We start from the raw sequence: 21,639 nt of genomic DNA on the forward strand, positions 1-21,639 counted from the left end.
TAATTAAATTAGTGACCTGGGCTCTGACTCTTCATAAGGTTTAACTTTGTGATTATCCAAGAAGCCACTGAGAGAATTTCTGATTAACAGTAAAAATAATCAAAAAGCAAACAAACAATAATGGTCCAGACCAGCAGTGATCACTAGTTGCTAAGGAATATGGATGGAAGGATGCTGTAAATTACTGATTTCATTGCAGTGTGTCTAGGATGGAACTGTGATTTAATTGTATTGTAACTGATGCCATTTGACAATAGTTGAGGTTTCAGGCTGATGTGTCACATGAATCTGTATCTGTTATGTTTGCATGTAGATAAAGAGATACAGAAATGTGACCAAGAAGCATTTTAGCTTCATGAATAATTTGATATGTGGATGGTTCATTTCTCACTACTGTTTGTTCTATAGAGGATCTTGGGCTTTAATATTTAATGCTATTTCTGTAGCCCCTTCCAACTGTGTGTAATGCCAGAGGAGCTGTCCCATTGAAGTTAATGGAACCTTAGCTATATAGGCCAAATCCTCAACTTCCCTTATGATTGCAAGTAGCTACTGGACTAAATAGAGAGTGATTCCTTCCACATTACAAGGATATTAATCTGTTTTAACACTGACTCCTGTCACATGACTGGAGCTAGCAAATAAAGATCAGTCTCTTAGTATCCCTCTAGCGTGTCACATTCTTATTACAAGCATCAGGAAGGAATGATGAACCCATTATCTTGAAAGCAGAACATCTTGTCATAGGAGAAAGAAGCAAAACAATATATTTTTTTAAAACACTGGATTCGTTCTGCTTGGATTTTGTGAATCTGCAGTAAAGTGGCAGGTTTGGTTTGCTGAGGTTCTTAGGCCTAAGATATGCTTGGTGTTTGAAACTGTCAACTCTTTTGACCAGAGAAAGGAATTGCACTGAATTATCTACATAGAGTTGATAGCATTCTCAGGTCCCTGGGCAATGTAGGGGAGGGCTGGCTCCATGCTCCCGGAACAGGTGGGGCTGGGGGCAGGAGGGACAGGGCAAATGGGAGCTGGCCCTCAACAGTGCTTGGAGTGCGGAGACCCCCTTCCCCCCCAGCCCTCAGAGCCACATGGCATGTGTGGTCCAGTGCTCTGGTGGTTATTTAAAGGGCCCAGGGTTCTAGCCATCACCATTGCTTCTGTATTGCCAGGCCCTGGGGTAATTGTCCCTTTTTGCCCCCATCCTGTTCGTGGGCCTGGCAACATCAGTTTTTACATCAATTCAATGATAATTATGTGTAGACAAGCCTCTAGCTAATCCTGTGCTAAAATTTTTCTGAACCATTTTCAGTGCTCAGTAATGTGCAGGATTAAGCCCCCATTGAGCAAAGAATGATCCAAACAAAAAAAGACTTTGTGATGGATTAGGTCACAGAGATCCCCTTGAGACTGTCTACCTGCCCTCTGAGGCTCCCCACCACCATGTCCTGCTGGGCTAGAGCCTCAGGTCTCCCCCAGCAAAGCCACAGAGTTGGGGAGTCACAGCCCACAGCAGAGCAACATAGAAACTGAGAGCAGCTCTACTCTGAGAAGACTCAGTCACAGGGACACAGCCTTAGTGGGACCAGAACCCCAGATAAATCTGTCTTACATTTCATAAAAATTGTATACATAGCAAGCTCAAAGCCCTCTGTGAATGAAAGAGAGAGATGCACAGCTGTTGTTTCTTCCAGGTAATTATTATTTACATAGGGTTTAATAATAAAAAAGTGATTTTATTAAATATAAAAGTAGGATTTAATTGGTTGCAAATGATAACAGACAGTAAGTTACCAAACAAAATAAAACAAAACACATCAGCTAAAAGCTTATTACTCAGACATTTTTTACATGGAATTTATTACCCTAACAGTACTTTTGATTATCTTTTCTCCTAAGCTAGGCAGTTGGGCCTGATCCTTCCCCTATTCAGTTTTAGATGTTTCTAGCAGTCATCTCGGTGGTAAGCAAGGAGTGTCTTGATGTCTGGCATCTGCCAACTCTCCACTTGTTTAGTTCCTGCATATAAATAGATTTTGCCTGAGGCGGGAATTCTTTGTGTTCAGTTTCAATGCTTTTTTCACAACCCAACGGAAAAGTACCACATCCAAAATGTTCCAGCATCAGTTGACCTTAACAGTCTGGGCTTACAGGAAGAACAAAACTATTCACAGATCATTCTCTTGAGTAATGGACCATTAAGTTCTTTGAATACTGCTAATGACCATCAGTAGCACATCTAGATATATAAACAGGTTTATACTTCATATTTCTAACTTCAAGTACAGGAATAATGTGTGCACACATGTAGAATATACACATTCAGTGGAATAAAAGCCACATTTTGCATAAGCTCTATTTGAGTTAGACATACTCATATTCCAAAAAAACACACTTCCATAAAAATAAGAGAGCATAATGTCACATACAAAGCAGAATACATTTTCTAAAATCGTTTCACATTTGTGACATGTGATATATAAAATGTATAGTATATGGATAGAGCTGGTTGTGAAAATTCTTCAGATTCCTATGCCTACTCAGGGAAAATAACAGCCATGTTGAGCACCCGGGCAACATGGGGTGGGGGCTGCTCTGTGCTCCCAGAAAAGGCGGGGTGTGGGACAGACAGCGTGCCATGCCAATCCCCCTACAGCCTGCTCTGCACTCCCAGAAGGGGCAGGGCCACACCAGTCCCCTCACAGGCCTAAGTGCTGCCCAGAGTGAAGCAGCCCCCCAAACCTTAGAGCTACCCAGAGCATGCTGCATGACACTCCGGTGACAGTTTAAAGAGCCCAAGAAGCCAAGTGCTGCCACTGCTAAAGTAGTGATGGCAGCAGCTAGGAGCCTTGGGCCCTTGTCAATCGCTGGGCAGCAGTTGCACCCTTTTACTCTCTCCCTCTCCTCTGCGTCAGCAGGCCTATGTACGTTAGGACAGCTTGCTCTCATTTCATGTATGTACACCCTGCTCATGCTGGAGCTTTGAATATTTTTATATACGTAGCTATGTATCCGCGGCATACAATGGGCATTGAGATCCTTGACTGCCAATTTATTGGTTTCGTGCAAAGTTTGAATTTTTGAATTCCAGCAAATTATTCTCATAGGGCTGAATCAAACTTGTAAATGAACTTAAGTTGTAAGGTTTCCCTGTTGTTGCCTGATCTAAGATTACATTTACATTTCTAGTATCAGAGGGGTAGCCGTGTTAGTCTGAATCTGCAAAAGCAACGAGGAGTCCTGTGGCACCTTATAGACTAACTGAAGTGTAGGAGCATAAGCTTTCGTGGGCAAAGACCCACTTCGTCAGATGCATGTCGCACATGCATCTGACGAAGTGGGTCTTTGCCCACGAAAGCTTATGCTCCTACACTTCAGTTAGTCTATAAGGTGCCACAGGACTCCTCGTCGCATTTACATTTCTAATTACCCACTTTTAAGGTTGACAGGTTCTGTCCCAGGATCAGGCCGGGTATTTAATTATTGTATGATTGGGAACCCTGATGTGCACAGTTACAACACTCACTCACTATAGAAACTCTTGCATATTTATATGTTTAATTTATTAATGCAATTTGCATGGTCACAAACACCCCAATTGCATAAGATAGGGAATGTCCATCCATATTTCCATACCATGTACTTACATCATTCCTTCTAGAACAATCTTAGGTGTTAGCCCATCATATTTCTCATTATCTTCACCTTCCCCATCACCAGGGGCCATCATTCTGGCTCTTCAAAGGACTACATCTTCTTCTCCGTCTCGCCCCTCAGCTGGGGTCCCACTTTTAGACTATCTGATGCTGATGCTGACATGTTTGATGCATATTCAGTAGGGGATATTTCTAATGTTGAAGTGTCCTTTTCCTATAGGTCAATGTATCATTGCTCTCAACTTATTATCATATACGTCAATTCATTACCATGGACCTTTGTGGTCATCTATCACATCCTGTGTCCTGAATACTCAACTCAGCCTGAACCAGTTATTTTGGGACTTGTATATAATGATGCATCTGCTGAGTCTGAAGGTATTTTTCCTACCATTCTATGTGGGAGAAAGATTCCAGACATAAGTTCCCCTTTTCAGTCCTGGGAAACCAAAAATAAGCTATGACCTGTATCTGGGTGAGACCATGTCTCAACCATGGAAATCTCCTAACCTCAGCTGCTGCTGATCTTGCAAATGGCCTGTTACATCCTGGACCAAAGATAAAATATAGCCCCATATTACTTGACCTGGACTATGAGCTTACGTGTCTTTTTTTTTCATTAAAGTGCAACCCTGCCTTCTCATTGGCTGTAATGCAGACATGGCACTCATTCAGAGGATGAGCCATTTTGTTATACCCTAGAGCAGCAACCACTGCACTGCAGGGGAACCCGATTCACCAGACAGCCCTTGGGCTGGGCTGTACTGCACCCATGCTGCAACTACGCCTAGTGGCATCTGGACTGCCATACAGCAGTCAGTGCATGGCACCAACAGGCTTGTGGTTGGCTGTGTGGGGGAAGGCAAGCAGCATATGCACACAGATTGGTACAAGTAGCAGGACCACTCATTTAGGGCTCTTGCTAGACTGTTTACAAACATGCCCTGGCCCCAGCTAAGAAAGGGCACGGACCTATGCCCAGGAGGCTCCATGGCAAAGCCCCCCAAGGAGTTGAGTGCTGCTGTGCTAGTATTCAGTGGGCCTTCACGAACTGCGGTGGGCAGACATTAGGCCTAGTGATATTACACCTGAACACAGACATCAGTCAAGCTAACACAAAGGGCCTGTGGGAATGCTGAGAGCAGCTTTGCAACACCTGCCTCCCAGTCCACTGAGTGTAGCCCTCTGGCCAGGTAGATATGCCCTCCTCCCCTTCAGTTGCACTGGGCAGGCAAGGTACATTGTGCTGCAGTCCAGCCTTTAGCACAGTGGTCTCCAACCTTTTTACACCCAAGATCACTTTTTAAATGACAGAACAAGTCAAGATCTACTGCCCCATCCTTCCCCCAAGACCCCACCCCTTCCCTTGAAGCCCTGCCCCGCCCCGCCCTCTCTATTCTCCTCCTCTCCATTACTTGCTATCCACAACGCTAATACTTCTGGGTTTTTTTTTTCAATTCTTCTGTAGAAAGAGGTTTTTCCAATATTTGGCCTGTCTAGACTGGACCAAATGTCAGAAAAAAACCCTTCTTTTTGGAAGCCCCCCTTATTCCTCGTGGAAAGAGGAATACAGGGGTGACCGAAAGAGTATGTTTGCTCTTCCACTAAAAAAAGTGGAAGAACAAATGCATCCCTGGATGCAGAAGAGTGTTTCTGGGATATGTCTGGAATCCTGAAAAACTCCTGGGCTACGTCTACACTGGCATCCCTTCCGGAAAAGGGATGCTAATGTAGCACGTTGGAATAGGCAAATCCACGGGGGATTTAAATATCCCCCGCGGCATTTTCATTTACATGGCTGCCGCTTTTTTCCGGCTTGGGGAAAAGCCGGAGAAAAGCGCCAGTCTAGACGTGATTCTCCAGAAAATAAGCCCTTTTCCGGAGGATCTCTTATTCCTACTTGAAAGTAGGAATAAGAAATCCTCCAGAAAAGGCTTTATTTTCCAGAGAATCACTTCTAGACTGGCGCTTTTCTCCGGCTTTTCCCCAAGCCGGAAAAAAGTGGCAGCCATGTAAATGCAAATGCCGCGGGGGATATTTAAATCCTCCGCAGATTTGCCTATTCCAAAGTCTACATTAGCATCCGTTTTCCGGAAAGGGGTGCCAATGTAGACACAGCCCTGCAGTCTAGCTGTACCCTCGCTGGGTTGAGACAGGATGTGTAGGCTCTGGGGTGGGAATGGGGGATTGGATGTGGGAAGGGGTGAGAGGTTGAAGCTCTGGGAGAAAATCTAGATGCAGGAAGAGGTGAAGAAGGGGACGCTGGCTTGGGAAGGAGGCTCTAGGCTGGGCAGTGTTGGGGTCAGATGGAGGGTTGGGGTGCTAAGCAAGCTTCATTTTTAAATAAAATACTATGTCAAACACAAAGGCTGTGTCTAGACTGCACCCCTTTTGTGGAAAAGGGATGCAGATTAGCCACAGCACAATTTCAAATGAAGCGGGGATTTAAATCTTCCCGCTTCATTTGCATAAATATGGCTGCCGCTTTTTTCCGGCTCAGGGCTTTGCCGGAGAAAAGCGGCAGTCTAGCTGGGATCTTTCGGAAAATAAAGCCTTTTCCGAAAGATCCCTTATTCCTGATTTTAAGAGGAATAAGGGATCTTTCGGAAAAGGCTTTATTTTCCGAAAGATCCCGGCTAGACTGCCGCTTTTCTCCGGCAAAGCCCCAAGCCGGAAAAAATGGGCAGCCATGTTTATGCAAATGAAGCAGGGAAGATTTAAATCCCCGCGTCATTTGCAATTGCGCTGTGGCTAATCTGCATCCCTTTTCTGCAAAAGGGGTGCAGTCTAGTCACAGCCAAAAAGTTTCTGCACTGTCTTTATTTATGAGAAGGGCAGAGAACCTGTTTTGAGTCAGGGGTCACTGACTCACAGAAAAGTCAGTTGGGGCCACAAAAGTGAGATGCAAAAAAAATAACTCCTCCAACCCTCCCCCGTCCCATGCCTCACTAATGTGGCCCCAACTGTGCTGGTGGGAACAGGAGACATGATACTGGGGAAGGGTGCTAGTGGGTTCTGGGGCAGGAACAGGTTGCCAGTGGAGGCAGGGTTCTGTGGTAGAGGACTGGGTGCCAGTGGAGACAGGGTTCTATTGCTGGGGGCAGGAGAGAGGGAACAGGATGCTGGGAGGGCAGGGGACAGGGTTTTGAGGCAGGAGGCAGAGGACAGGGAGCCAGTGGGGACAGGGTTCTGTGGCAGGGGATAGGGAACAGGGTGCTGGGGGCAAGGGGGAAGAGGACAGGTTTCTTCAGCAGGGGACAGGGGACAGAGTTCTGCAGCAGGGTACAGGGTGCCAGTGGGGGAAAGGGGACAGGGTGCTGTGGGGAGGGAGGCAGAAATCAGGGTTCTGCAGCAGGGGACAGGGTGCCAGTGGGGACAGAGTCCCCTGCACCTCCCTCCTCCCAGGACACTCCCCACCCCCCTGCAGAGGAGGGAAGCCCTGTCGCACGCCTCCTGTGGGGCCGGCGTGCACCTCCCACAGAGCAGGGGAAGCCCCTGTCATGCGCCCCCTCCAGGCCTGACTTCCCCTCCCGCAGAGCAGGGAAGCCTGTGCACACACCCCCTCCAGGGCCAACCCTGCTCCCCACCCTCCTGCGGAGGAAGGATGCCCCGTTGCGCACTTCCTCCAGGGCCGGCGTGAGCCTCCTGCTGATCAGGGAAGCCTGTGCACGCGCCCCCTCCAGGGCCAACTCCCCCCCTCCCGCAGAGAAGGGAAGTCCCAGCATGTGTCTCTGGGGACTCCCCCAGTAAGCTCCCAGCATGCCACAGACCTGGGGCAAGGAGGCAGCCAGCGCATTTCCGGAACCCCCAGCTCAGGACTTCTCTTCACCCAGTGGGAAGCCACCACTACCTCCATTGTCGCTGGAGGTAGACAGTGGGGCTTCTTGGGGGAGGGGGGAAATGGGAGGCCCAGAATGCCTCATGATCAGCTGGCCGAGTACTCGCAAGTGACCACAGGTTTAGCAGATTTTTTGCATTACAGCTCTTAACTACACCTCTATGTTAAATCTACCCATTAATATATTAATGAATTAATCTAAATCAACACAACCATATTATTAGCATGATAGGAAAGCAACTTGATAGGCTACACTCTGGAGTTGGCTTGTGAAATTAGCCTGAAACAATACTGTGACTCTGAGATCCCTTAATGAATGCCCAGACAGGTTGCAAAGGTTTCCACAGGGAAGCCTTAGAAGTTAACTTAATTTACAAGTTTGATTCCTATAACAGAAGCTTCAGGGGGTAGCCGAGACATTGGCTGCATGGCCTGCTACATTCCATATCCTAATGACATAAAAAAACAACAATGGGTACTTAAGAACAATTAGTACCTTTTCTATCAGCTCCATGTAGCATGGACACCCTAACTGACTATTTCTTTCCCTCCTTTTTTCCTTCTTTTTCCTCCTCTCCTCCCTTTCCCCATCCCTTATTTATTTAGAAACTGGACTTTTAATTAAACAAAATACAGGACTATGTAGCACTTTAAAGACTAACAAGATGGTTTATTAGATGATGAGCTTTCGTGGGCCAGACCCACTTCCTCAAATCAAATAATGGAAGAAAATAGTCACAACCATATATACCAAAGGATACAATTTAAAAAAAATGAACACACATGAAAAGGACAAATCACATTACAGAACAGAAGGGGAATGTGGGGGGGGGGAGGGGAGAGGGCGAAGGAAGGTGAATGCCAGTGAGTTAATGATATTAGAGGTGGGGAAAGGGAGATGTCTGTGAGTTAATAGTATTAGAGGTGATAATTGGGGAAGCTATCTTTGTAATGTGTAAGATAGTTGGAGTCTTTGTTAATTCCTCTGTGGAGAGTGTAGAATTTTAGCATGAATGCCAGTTCAGAGGATTCCCTTTCAAGTGCAGATTTGAATGTCTTCTGAAGTAGGATGCAGGTTAGCAGGTCATTCAGACAGTGTCCTTTCTGGTTGAAAAGACGAGCAACTGTTTTTTCTTTGTGATCCTGTCTAATGTCTGTTTTGTGGGCATTGATTCTTTGGCGAAGTGTCTGAGATGTTTGTCCAATGTACATAGCAGACGGACACTTTCGGCACATGATAGCATCGATTATATTTCTGGATGCGCAGGAATATGTGTTCTTGATCTTCTAACTCACTTGGTTAGCCCTCGGCTAGCCTGAGACAGCATCTCCATGCTCTTAAGTCCCCCTTGATGCCCTGCCGGCACTGCTTCCGGCCATCCTTTAGCCCAGTTCAAGGTCCACTTAATGTGGACATGCTAGTTCAAATTAGCAAAACGCTAATTCGAATTAGTTTTTTAGTCTGCATGCGTTAGTTCGAATTAGCTTAGTTCGAATTAACGTTGTAGTGTAGACATACCCTTAGAGTGTGGAGCTGCTGCCTCAGGCTAGCCGAGGGCTGTGCTTAAAGGGACCCCACCCCCACCTCGGACAGACAGTTCTCAGGGGTTCCCCGCTTGCAAAGCAGTCCTGGCTTGGAGTGCCCTGAGTGCCCACACTTGGCACATCACAGCACTCAGCCATCAGCCCAGCTGCACTTGCCGTAGGCTGCCATCCAGGGCGGGGGTCAATCAAGGGGCTTCAGGAAAGCTTCCACCCCAAGAAGCCCGCAGAGCCACCCCAGTCCTCCCCATCGGGGGCTCGTACCCCATTCCTCCCTCACCTCCTTCCACTTACCCCTCCCTAGCCCCCCTTCCTGATGTACAAAATAAAGGACACGTGTGTTCAAAAATAGAAACTCTCTTTATTGAACAAAACTCGGGGAGACTGGGAAAAGGAGGTAGGAGAGGGGAAGAGAGAGGCTGGGAGAGGGGAGGGCAACTACAATATCAGGGGTTTGGAACAGGTCCCATATGAAGAGAGGCTAAAGAGACTGGGACTTTTCAGCTTACAAAAGAGGAGACTGAGGGGGGGATGTGATAGAGGTCTATAAAAGCATGAGTGTTATGGAGAGGGTGCATAAAGAAAAGTTCTTCATTAGTTCCCATAATAGAAGGACTAGAGGACACCAAATGAAATGAATGGGTAGCAGGCTTCAAACTAGCAACAGAAAGTTCTTCTTCACAAAGCAAATAGTCAACCTGTGGAACTCCTAGCTGCAGGAGGCTGTGAAGGCTAGAACTATAACAGAGTTTAAAGAGAAGTTAGATAAAGGCATGGAGGTTGGGTCCATGGAGTGCTATTAGCCAGGGGGTAGAAATGGTGTCCCTGGCCTCTGTTTGTGGAAGGCTGGAGATGGATGGCACGAGACAAATGGCTTGGTCATTGTCTTTGGTCCATCCCCTCCAGGGTCCCTAGTGTTGGCCACTGTTGACAGACAGGCTACTGGGCTAGATGGACCTTTGGTCTGACCTAGGACGGCCATTGTAAGCTCTGGGCTCAGGGTCGGGGGTCTCAGTGGACCACCTTGATTTTCATGCACACCTGCTCCTGGGTGGCCAGGCTGGCAGCTCTCCTGCCCTAGATGGCCACTTTCCTGTGCCGAGTGCGGAGGTCGTGGATGAGGTCCACGATCTCCGCACTAGACCCCAGGTGGGCGCCCGCCTCTTGCGGACCCGGGCAGGCTCCCGGGAGCCGCCAGCCTGGTCCCGGGAAGAGGCGGAGGGCTGGGTGGCAGTGGGTGGCTGGCTCGAGTCGTACCAGGTGCAGGGTCTGCTGGCTGGGTGCTGGCAGTCTTGCACCTGGAACGGGCACTGTAGCCAGCCCGTGCCCCTTTAAGGGCTCCGGGGCCGGGAGGGGGGCAGACGAGTTTCCCTGGTGTTGGCCAGAGTGGCCACCAGGGAAAGCTGGGGAGGGCTAGCCTCTCACTAATTCGAATTAAGTGGTTACACAGCCCTTAATTCGAACTAGCTAATTCGAACTAGGCATTAGTCCTCGTAAGGTTTACCTAGTTCGAATTAAGCGCTCCGCTAGTTCGAATTAAGTTTGAACTAGCGGAGCGCTAGTGTAGTGCCTATCAAAGTTAATTTGAACTAACGTCTGTTAGTTCGAATTAACTTTGTAGTGTAGGCATACCCTAATCTACTACTACACTATTTGTTGTTTTTTAAGTTTTTCCAAACTATTGAGAGTTCACCATAATGTACTGGATATGGATATGGAGCCAAACTCTAATCTCAGTTATCCCAAAGCAAATTTGGGGAACTGTTTTTAAATCCATGGATGAGTCAGTCATTCCTGGATTTACCCTTGTGTGTAACTGATCTCAGGATCTGACCCATGGTCCCATTTTTTTACCCTACCCAAAACTGCTAAAACATCCTTGCACATATTCAGCATAGTTTATATTGCAAATTTTATAGAACTAAATATAGAATTTGGCCTTTGTTATAACTGGGTGGTACACTACTATCTCTAGAGCTATCTTAACTGTTCTGTTCAGGGTCATCAGTGTAGTTGCATATGCAATATACAGTACATTGTTTCTGCAATGTGTATGCACTTTCCTCCTTTAAAAATGTCAGAAATGGAAATTCCAGATATTTGACACTGCAGTAGCTTGCTGAACGAGGGCTGAATATTAGCTTTTTCTATCATTGTTTCGAGCAACTTTCTGATTTGTAACAATACAATAATTATATGACAAATAATTGAAAAGAAACAAAAAGAATTTGGGGCCTACATAATTTAAACAGGGCCAAATTTAACTGAATATGACCCATTAGGTTGCCTGGTCCCTGACTTATAAGACATACTAAAATTTAAGCCGATAACTCAAATGGTTCCTGAGATATAAACTTGTGAAAAGTCACAATTTTGCATTGTGCTGAAAAGCCACCTTACAATACAGTGACTACTATAGCTCTTTAGTATCCAGCAGAGTTCTCCTGCTGTGCTTTGTCAGTCGGTAGCAACATCCAAGTCTTCTTGTAAAAGTAATTCACACTTTTTTCACAACACTGTTGCTTTAATTACCACTGAACTCTGCTGTTGCTCAGACAGGCCTAGCAGGACCAAGAGAGGGTCAGCACCACAGTCACTGCAAAAGAAGCAAATGGCTTTTTTTTCTTACTTTAATATTAACAAACCATCTTTGATTGAAATGTTCCTAGCTTCTGAGACCTAGTCTTGTCTCTGTGCTCTCTTGGGGTATTCATTATCAAAGAATACCCACAGATGTCAATCAAGAAAAACATCAGAAATAATACCTAAAATCCTAATCAGAAACTTCAAGTAAAGAAAAGACTTACATATCTTTAACATGCAAACAACTGATTGGATTTACTGTACATGCACACTGAATTTCTGATGTAAATGGACAAACTAACCAACATATGTGCATTCTTAGGCTTTAAAAATTATTGTTATGCATTCATATGCAATTCCTTCATTTTTTCCCATGTTTAGTTGATTTGTAACACCTCATTAGAACCAAACACTTCTCCAGTTCAATCAGAAGTCACATTGCAAAGGTAAATTTTAAATTAAAAAAATGTTTCATCTCTGTCCCACAGTATTGCCTGGGAAATAAAAATAATAAAATAAATAAAATGACCTCCTTGAGTTGCATTGCAGCAAGCTTTTGTTGTTTTTGTTATATATTATTATTATTTATTTTATTTTATTTTATTTTATTTTATTTTATTTTATTTTATTTTATATCTCAGTACTGCACCTAAGACAGGAGGGAGATCTTTGAAAAGGAAAGCAAAGAAAAAGAAGTTTGTATTTTTAACATGGTTACTGAAAAAGCAGGTAAAGAGGCAAAGGAGAGAAGGGAAATACCTTTGGGTCTTTGTTTATAATAGTGAGACTGTCCAGGGGATAAGCATTCTGGTAACCACATATTGAGTCACTTAAGAGTAAATGTAGAGATGTGTTTTATAGTAAATGTGGTAAAATCTTCCCCTTGCTGAACCCCCCACCTCCAGCTCCCCTTCAACCCCCCTCCCCTTATACACTAGAAGCAGCAACGAATAGGCAGCTGCATGATCAGAACTTGACACATACAGCTGGCACAGGACAGGAAGTCTCACAATGAGCAGGCAGAACATGTGTCAGGCAACATGTTACTGTTCCTCTCAGTAGGAGCAGTGTGCAAGTCTTAACTATTGCTGGCTAGCGCTTCTGGCTGGTGGCTGCATAAGTGCTGACCAGTTGGGATTTGGGGTATGCCCTTGCTGCTAGCCAGGTATATCACCCAGTTTATTCTAAGGAGGTATTCTCACCCAGCACTCTTCTGTATAAGTATGCTGCCTGGTTATTTGTGGGTGGGTGAGTGGGGTGAGGTGGGGTTGGGGGGGGGGGGGGGGAGAGAATAGAAATCAACAGAGAGCAGGATTTGCTTCCTGTGTATCTGTGTGGTAATGTTCCTTAGACTTAGAGTATATTTTCTGATAGAGATGTAGCCGTGTTAGTCTGGGGTAGCTGAAGCAAAATGCAGGACAATGTAGCACTTTAAAGACTAACACGATGGTTTATTAGATGATGAGCTTTCGTGGGCCAGACCCACTTCCTCAGATCAAATAGTGGAAGAAAGTAGTCACAACCATACATACCAAAGGATACAATTGAAAAAATTTTTTTTGTTCATTTTGTTCATTTGTTCATTTTTTTTAATTGTATCCTTTGGTATATATGGTTGTGACTACTTTCTTCCACTATTTGATCTGAGGAAGTGGGTCTGGCCCACGAAAGCTCATCATCTAATAAACCATCTTGTTAGTCTTTAAAGTGCTACATTGTCCTGCATTTTGCTTCAGTATATTTTCTGATTCCCTGTTGGCTGGGGCAATGTTTTCTAATTATGCTTTGGGCTGACTCCAATGGAAACCATTCCTAAACCACACTAAGTAAGGAAATTGAAATGAGTGCTTGAAATATGGATTTGCAATGGCCTAGATACATATAGCTAGCATACAAATATTTTTTTTCACAGAAGGAGAAAGTTATACACTGGCATTAGTAAAAAAAATCTTGCTTTTTAACATATTGCTGAATGATTCAACAACTACAATTCTCTCTCTTCTAACTCCAACTCTTTATTGCCTTGAGATTGTGTACACTTTTTTGCAGGGGAGCAGCAGATTGTCTTCTCTGCAAAAAGACAGCCTCAGGTGATACCACTTCCTATAACTTCTTTATTTCTTATTAACTATATAAAATTTCTTGGTCTTTTAAGCATATGTGCAGCACTGCAAGAGTAACTGATCATGCTCAACGGTTTTCTCAATGAGTGACATTGCTGCATTAGGGTAGAGAGATTGTTTTTTAAGTTTGAATATAGCTATGTCAGTATTTGTTACATTCTTTTTTCCCATTCTGTAAATTCACAGATAAGGGATGCAGTAAAAGCCAGAGCTGCCACTGCCAGGAATTCAATGAAATTTGTTTGATTTAACTGTTTTTTTCCCAAAAATACTTGACTTGTTTCCAAGCTCTTCTGAGCTTGAAAAAATACCACTGATTGCCCTGTCTTCTTCCCCTCTGCCAGATCTAATGGACTGCTGATAAATATCACCAAAATAGACCCCCAACAATCAGGTTCAAAGCTATGGAAGGACTAGAAGAGAGTGAATCTGAGGCACTCAAGAGCTTCTGCAAGTTATCATACATAGATGATGATTCATCCCCATTGGATAAACCCTGGGATCACAGATCTCATCTGGTGATTCCCACAGAGATGATACACCCAAACACACACAAACACACACACACACACACACACACACACACACACACACCATTTACAGCATTTTTTTTAAGAAATAAAAAAAATCTAAGAAATGTAAATGCAATTAAGAAAAAAAATCGAAGTACTGCTAGAACCTACAGAAAAGGAAGAAAAAAAAGGGAGTAATGATTCAGATCACCTGGGTGTTAACTGCACATCTTTAGCGGAGTGGGGAAAGTAATGGTTTAAAGTCACCTTTGCACTCATTTCAAAATAGATTCAAAATTAAAATAGATTCACAAACTGCGTATCTTATTTTGAGTTTAGGGTGCTGTGTAGATGCATCCTAATTGTTTTATCTTTCTAGTTTAGTTTGCAAGCTCCTGTGGAGCTTGTCATTTTACTGTGTATCTGGAAGGTGTCATGACCAGTTTATAATAAAAATATCTAGATGCCACAATTGTTCACCAGCTGTATTCATGCAGGATCAGGGATATAACTCATGACTTAAATGGAGGTAACTAGTTACAGTCTTCAGGAGTTAGGCTGGCTTTCTATGTGCTTTTTCAGTGCCAACAAAATGGAGCTCACACTTTGATACCTTTGAACTTTACTACAGTCTAAATAAATAATTATAACTAATATGTTTCCAAAATGGTTGTATTTCCTCACCTCTTTGAAGGAACCAATCTACATATGTTTGAAATATTACACCAAATCCAAGGCAGAACTAGTATTGGTAACATGTTGGTCTGTGATATCATTTCTCTCTTCTTAGTTAAAGCAATGTTTTATTTCTTGGAATACGTCCACATTGCTCAGCTATATCAAAATAAACTATTCCGGAATAGATATTCCAAAATAGCTTATTTCAAAATAGCACATTGACACTGCAGGGAAGCCTCAAAATTAGTCCAAGACAGGCTTTCCTAATGTAGCCGTACTATCTTGTTTTAGAGCCCTAGGAGGCACTGGGGAGAAATAACTCTGGGTATGTCTACACTACAGTGCTAATTCGAACTAACTTAGTTCGAATTAGTTAATTCGAACTAAGCTAATTCGAACTAATGCATCTAGAACTAAAACCTAGTTCGAATTAGCGTTTTGCTAATTTGAACTAGCGCATCCACATTAAGTGGACCCTGAACCGGGCTTAAGAATGGCCGGAAGCAGTGCCGGCAGGGCATCAGAGGAGGACTTAGAGAGTGGAGATGCTGTCTCAGGCTAGCCGAGGGCTGTGTTTAAAGGGTCCCGACCCCCACCCTGGACAGACAGTTCTCAGGGGTGCCCCGCTTGCAAAGCAGTCCTGGCTTGGAGTGCCCTGAGTGCCCACACTGGGCACATCACAGCACTCGGCCATCAGCCCGGCTGCACTTGCTGCAGGCTGCCATCTGGGGAGAGGGGGCAATTGGGGAGCTGCAGGAGAGCTTCCACCCCCAGAAGCCCGCAGAGCCAGCCCAGTCCTGCCCGTCGGGGGCTTGTGCCCCATTCCTCCCTCACCTCCTTCCACTTACCCTTCCCTAGCCCCTCTTGTTGATGTACAAAATGAAGATAATGTGTCTTCCAAAATGGAATCTGTCTTTATTGAACAAAACTGGGGGAGACTGGGAAAAGGAGGTGGGAGAGGGGAAGAGAGAGGCTGGGAGAGGGGAGGGCAACTAAAATGATCAGGGGTTGGAACAGGTCCCATATGAAGAGAGGCTAAAGAGACTGGGACTTTTCAGCTTAGAAAAGAGGAGACGGAGCGGGGACAGGATAGAGGTCTCTAAAAGCAGGAGTTGGGTGGAGATGGTGCATACAGAAAAGTTCTTCATTAGTTCCCATAAACAAGGACTAGAGGACACCAAAGGAAAGGAATGGGTAGCAGGCTTCAAACTAGTAACAGAAAGTTGTTCTTCACAAAGCAAAGAGTCAACCTGTGGAACTCCTTGCTGCAGGAGGTTGTGAAGGCTAGAACTGGAACAGAGTTTAAAGGGAAGTGAGATCAAGTCATGGAGGTTGGGTCCATGGAGTGGTATTAGCCAGGGGGTAGGAGTGGTGTCCCTGCCCAAGGTTTGTGGAAGGCTGGAGAGGGATGGCACGAGACAAATGGCTTGGTCACTGTCTTCGGTCCATCCCCTCCAGGGTCCCTAGGGTTGGCCGCTGTCGGCAGACAGGCTACTGGGCTAGATGGACCTTTGGTCTGACCCAGGATGGCCATCGTAAGCTCAGGGCTCAGGGTCGGGGGTCTCAGTGGACCCCCTTGATTTTCATGCACACCTGCTCCTGGGTGGCCAGGCTGGCAGCTATCCTGCCCTAGATGGCCACTTTCCTGTGCCTAGTGCGGAGATCGTGGACAAGGTTCACGATGTCCGCACTAGCCCAGGCGGGTGCCCGCCACTTGCGGTCCCGGGCAAGCTCCCGGGAGCTGCCAGCCTGGTCCCGGGAAGAGGGGGAGGGCTGGGGGGCATCGGGTGGGTGGCTCGATCCGTGCCAGGTGCAGGGTCTGCTGGCTGGGTGCTGGCAGGCTTGCTCCTGGCACGGGCACCGTAGCTAGCCTGTGCCCCTTTAAGGGGTCCGGGGCCGGGAGGGGGGCATAGAGTTTCCCTGGTGTTGGCCAGAGTGGCCACCAGGGAAACCTGGGGAGAGCTAGCCTCCCACTAGTTCGAATTAAGAGGCTACACACCCCTTAATTCAAACTAGCTAGTTTGAACTAGACTTAATCCTCGTGGAATGAGGATTACCTAGTTCAAACTAAGCGCTCCGTTAGTTCGAACTAACTTTGTAGTGTAGATAAACCCTTAGAATAGCGCTGGTGAGGAGCTATTTTGAAATAGCTATTTTGGAATAGGCGTTATTCCTCATAGAAAGAGATTTACAGATTTCAGAATAAGCCATTCATTATTTCAAAATTATTTCAAAATAATGGAATGACAGCGTAGACGCTCAAATTGTTATTTTGAAATAGCACTAGTTATCTCGAAATAATGATGCAGTGTAGATGCACGTGTGGAGAAAACTGCTGCCTTAACTGAGAGCAGGCAGGGTTCACAGGAATTACAACCCTACAGCTGAATGCTGGTTTGACTAACAAGAATCTGATGAAAATATGCCAACTCTCTCTCTCTCTTTCTCTTTCTCTCTCGCTCTCTCTTCTGGTCTTATAATTAAACCTGAACCTTCCTGAATTACAGATGCTATTGATATTAGGTTAGAGCTGGTCTCACTAGTGGTTGTTGGTTAGCTTTTAAAGTACAATACATTTATTCTTAAAAAAATAAAAATTCACTTATATACATCCATTGGGCAGCTGTAAAATATATGTGCTTTCACTTTTAAAGAGAAATACATATTGGTAAAGCACATTGTAATGTTCTGTAAGCAAGAAGAAAACATGATAGTTAAAACAAAATAATATAATCCTTCTGACTGTGGTAACAACTTTTAATACTCTATGTTAGAATAAGGAATTCATGCTCAGAGTTAAATCATATATTGTAAAATAGACAATGAAGACAATCACACGCACGAAAGATCTCTGTTGGCTTCACCCTGATCATCTGACTTTACTTTACTGCCACCACTGTACTTGACAGCCATATCAACCCCACAAACATAGAACTATCTTAGCCTTTTTCAGATGTAAGATACTGTAAAAGCTAATGAATCAGATTTTCCATATGTGGACATGACAACTATGAAAAAACTATAATTTAGGACATACAGTATTCTCTTTATCCTTTTATGTGGAATTTCACTTTAATGTGATGCACATGACAGTAAGAAATACATTCATAGAATGTTAAAGCCTTCCTATTAAAAATTCTGTATGCATTTTATATTCTAATTCATGTACAGTCAAAAACCCTGATAAAATCACAGTCCTGATTTGACTGCTGCACTTATCGTATTAATGAGGATACTTTATGCCTTTTGAAAATTGGGATATAGTCCATTATGTGATTGTAAATGATGTGATTGTATCACATCAATTTGTTATTCAATCCCGCCCCTCCCTTCAGTCAACTTTGTATACAAGAAGAGCCATTGGTGAAAGCATGCTAAGGATAGAAAAGCTAAATTTGAAATTAGTCTTTTCTTTTTTTTTTTTTTTGGTCTTATTATTTTCCCTTATTTAAAATAGAATATATTTTTCTGAATCCTGAAATTCCCTCTAACTCCGGAGGGAAATTCAAAAAGAATTCAAAAGCACATAAAGGAGCACCAGACAAAGTTCCTCAAAGGTATGTATTTGGTTTACCACATAGCCACAACAAGCTAGATCATCAGTAATTTTCAGACTGGTCATGTAGTGACTAAACCTAGGAAATCTGTCCAACCCCACAAAATTGTAATATATTAAGGATTGAAAACTACTATTGGTATTGTTTGCAAAAAAAGGATTTTTGATTGTACTGTATTTAGAACATTTAATATTTTCATTTTTCTTAATTACTAACCATCATTTATTCTGCCCTGTAGGAATACCCAATGGGTATAATGTATTGGAACAGCTGCAGATGTCCTTGAAGTTTTTCTCTAGTATTCCAGTTTATGTTTCAGAGTTATGCCTAACTTGTTGAAGATTAGAAATCTGTTTTCCCTATCAAAGGCTACTATAGGTTGAACTTCTGTAATCCAACACCCTCGGGATCTGACCGGTATCAAACCAGGGAATTTGATGAACCACGAGGACTCAATGCTGTCTAGCAGCATTACCAACACTACCACGGCTTGCAGGACTCTTAGAAGACATTTAGGAGTAAATTATAACTAAATATCAGCACAGAGCTCCAAAAGCCAGGACTGGTGGTGATAAACAAACCTTATGGGACTGCAGGAAACTTGGCCTCCCCCATGATAAATGGACATCTGGCTACCTAAAATCCTTCTGGCCCATGGATATTTCTGAACCAGAGAATGCCAGATTAGAAAGGTTCAACGTGTATTTGACTTGCCACTAGTAAGAGAAACTCCCTGAGTCCCTGGACTGGTGACTATAAACAAACTTTATTGGACTGCAGGAAATTTGGCTACACCCATGATAATGGACACCTGGATAATCATGCTGGACCATGGATGTTGCCAGACCAGAAAGTTCTGGACTACACAAGTTCAACTAGTACCCCTTTTCATACAGAAATTATAGAGATTCTAAATACCAAAATACATGGGCTTGGATAACAGCAGTGCCAATACCTTTCTGGTTATCTACTGCACGTCACCTGCAAAACTGGCATTAAATTATCTTGAGAAATTTGTAAACTCAAGTTGCGATCATGCAATGGGAACTGAACAGCAACCCTCTGCGCTTTCCCAGGGTGCATCTACACAGCAAAGTTACTTTGGAATGACGGCCATTTCTCCAAAAGAACTATGTGAGTGTCTACACAACAATTCAGTTATTTCAAAATAATTTTGAAATAATGGACGGCTTATTTTGACCTCGGTAAACCTCATTCTATGAAGAATAACACCTAGTCTGAAATAGTTATTTCAGAATAGGGGCTGTATACACACTTCATTTCTACTATTTTGAAATACCCCCTCACCAGGGCCATTCCTAATTTATTCCTCTTGGAGCTCTAAATCAAGATAGTCTACATTAGGGAAGCCTTGGATTAATTTTGAGGCTTCCCTGCAGTATAGACGAGCTATTTCGAAATAAGCTTTTTTGGAATAACTATTCCAGAAAAGTTTATTCTGAAATAACTGTGCAGTGTATATGTAGCCCCAGAGACTCCCAGAAATCAACCGGACTCTGTCTGACATAGGGTCTGACTGGGCCAGTTCCATGGTTGGGTTGGTGTAGCGGGGTTCCCGCTCCACCACCGCGCCCTGCTGTCTGTTTGGGCTTTTATATCTGCCGGCAGGTGACGCGGTCTTTTCGAGTCACCATGAGTCACCACGAGTCACCGCCTGACACGAGTCACCGCCTGACATGATCAGGTTTTATAAATCTTCTACAGACTAAATTCCAAGGCTGACAAACTCTTGTGGCAATAGAGCCCCAAGACACACTGACGCCCTAACTTGTAAATTAAATCTGCATTTTGGTGTTCTTTTCCCCCGACTTCTAACCATTATTCCTATCATTCTTTCTCTAATGAGTGTATCCTTCATTACCTTGAGAAGCGAGTACCATATTTACTGATAGACTAGTAATAGAAATGTAGCCATGTTAGTCTGGTGTAGCTGAAGCAAAATGCAGGACTATGTAGCACTTTAAAGACTAACAAGATGGTTTATTAGATGATGAGTTTATTTACTGATAGTGTTCTTGGGAACACAGCCACTTCCACTTCTGTTTCCGAATGGCTGCCTGTAGTTCTTTGTTTACTAAATATTAGCTTCAGTTTTACTTCCCAGAGCATTTTTATGTTTAATCTCTTCATAAAAAATTGTGGCAGCTTTCTTAGGGTGTGACTATACAGCAGAGCTTAACTCGAAATAAGCTATGCAAATTGAGCTACGTCAATTGGGTAGCTTATTTCAAAATATCTTTTTTCAAAATTGGGAGCGTCTACACAGCACTTATGTTGAAATAGAGTACTCTTCCTCTGACTTCCCTTACTTCTCATACAATGAGGGTTACAGGAATCGGAGTACGAAATCCTTCAGCTTGACAGTTTTTCGACATTATTTCAAAATAACTTCCCACTCTATAGATGCGGACTAAGTTATTTCAAAATAACACTAATTATTTCAAAATAATGTTGCTGTGTAAATTTAAACTTCAGTTAAACTTCACTGAGGTGGCATTGACAGAATATAGAGTAGAGTAAATAGTCAATTTTTAGCATAGCACAATTTCATATTTCTAACTTTTGTTCATCTTCACCTAAGAACCTGATGTGAAGGCTTTATCAAGATATACATTTTCCTAAGTTTGGTTGTCATGGATGAAACTGCTGATGTTTTTTATGGTCTGTCAATTTCACAGTGTCATATGAATAAATGTATTAGAACACACACACACACACGCGCGGGAAATTAGCACAATATAACATAAACATTTTTTTTACTTTAAAGTGACCTTTTGTGGTAAAGAGAAGGTGTTTCACTAGAATATATTTAAAGGTCATAGGAACCTTTAATAGTGGTAGATAAATTTTCCCCTATTTAAATTCAAGCCCAATAAGAACTTTATACAATCTTTTGGACAAAGCTTGCAATGTTCTAATCTCTGCAAATCCACTCTGTACCGTTCACTGCTCTTCTTATTAATCAGTTCTACAGAGCTGTACTCTTCTCAATACTGTTACACACACTGCATTTTTATTCTTCAGCTTCAGCTTGGCCTTTTCTATATTTTTGCTTCGTCTTACATTCAATTACCCACAGCCTAGTTTGCAGAATAGGATACTATTGGCGGCTGCATTTAAGCAACAGCA

The 21,639-nt window shown here is 43.6% G+C and overlaps 1 long non-coding RNA gene across 1 annotated transcript in view; it reads left to right on the forward strand.

Annotated features, from left to right (window-relative positions):
- The window catches only part of LOC142828065 (uncharacterized), a 77,544-nt gene that overhangs the window by 22,673 nt on the left and 33,232 nt on the right, over positions 1-21,639 (forward strand). Inside the window, exon 4 of the long non-coding RNA XR_012902996.1 lies at positions 18,728-19,623. This is a non-coding gene — a long non-coding RNA (uncharacterized LOC142828065). The remainder of the gene's footprint in view (positions 1-18,727; positions 19,624-21,639) is intronic.

This window comes from Pelodiscus sinensis, chromosome 3, assembly GCF_049634645.1.
Source record: "Pelodiscus sinensis isolate JC-2024 chromosome 3, ASM4963464v1, whole genome shotgun sequence".
Classification (NCBI taxonomy): Eukaryota; Metazoa; Chordata; order Testudines; family Trionychidae; genus Pelodiscus; species Pelodiscus sinensis.